Below are 1,346 nucleotides of genomic sequence, written 5' to 3'. Positions count from 1 at the left end.
CCTGGGAAGAGAAGTCTCCTAGGAAACAGACTGAGAAGCCATGGACAAAGGTGTCAAAGAAAAAGCAGGGAAAGGCTGGACTAGAAGACACCAGGTAAAAAGTGCTTTATGAAAAAGGACATAAATGCCAAATATAACTGAGGAAATAGGCAAGAAATGATACTAAATTTGGCAAGAAGGAGAATGTTGATGTCTTTAACAAAGATGATTTTCACAAACTGATGGTAAAAATAGACTGGCAAAAATTGGATAGAATAGAATTGAGAACATGGAGACAAAAAGTTCATGACATTTATTATAAATTTTCTATAAGGAGAAGCAGAGACATAGGAGGTAACTGGAGGGAGTTAAGGGGTTTAGAAACTCTGCTTTGCTTTGTTTTTCAAATAAGAGATAATATAGGCTGTTTATATGTTGGTGGGAAAAATCCAGTAGAAGGCCACCATGTTAAGGTAAGATAATACACTAATAAATGCTCAGATGAGTGATGAACATTGCCATATTTTACACTGGAAATTTTGTATTAATAGTATTTGATTATACCATTGCTAGAAATCCAAAGAAAGACATTAAAATGCTGCCATGCCAATTATTCTCTCCCCTCCAATTCCCAGAGGATCCTAGAGGAGCCACCCACAAAAAAACTAACAAATAAGAATTAAACTATCTTTCTAAGCCGGGCTCAGTGGCTCAGCCTGTAATCCTGTGCCTTTGCGAGGCTGAGGTGAGTGGATTGCCTGAACCCGTGGGTTCGAGACCCGCCTGGGCAGGCGAGACCTCATCTCTAAAATAAATCAAAAAAATTAGCCTGGCATGGTAGTGTGCACCTGTAGTTCCAGCTACTTGGAAGGCTGAGGCAGAAAGATCACCAGAGCCCAGCAGGTCGAGGCTGCAGTGGCCGGGAGTGGCCACTGTACTCCAATCTGGGCGACAGTGAGACTCCAACTCAAAAAAAACCGAAAAAACTATCCTTCTACCAGTGGTTGTTCAATTGCCCAATACTTCAGTCCTGGTATGGTTGGCTAAGACCTTATGGCTCAGACTTTTTCATCCAAGTCCTGAATCCAATTAATAATATCGTATCCTCTCTAGAAAACTGCAGGAAGAAAGTGAGGTGGTCAGGTCTTGGATCCACTTCACACCTTGTTGGAGAGGAAGAGAGAACGAGGAAGCAGGGGTTGTATTTATGCTTCTTATGCCACAACTTCCCATCTGTCAGCTGTTATGGCCCAGATAGTGTCTTGAGTTCCAATCATTCACATTAGTGAGTCTCCCTCCCTGATAGGGGCAACTAGCAAAAGTGTGAGCAAAGTTGATCATGCCATGGCAAGTTCTCCTCGCCCTAC

Source organism: Carlito syrichta, unplaced genomic scaffold (assembly GCF_000164805.1).
Source record: "Carlito syrichta isolate Samal-C Ts95f unplaced genomic scaffold, Tarsius_syrichta-2.0.1 Scaffold297942, whole genome shotgun sequence".
Taxonomy (NCBI): Eukaryota; Metazoa; Chordata; class Mammalia; order Primates; family Tarsiidae; genus Carlito; species Carlito syrichta.
This window is presented reverse-complemented; position numbering follows the sequence as displayed.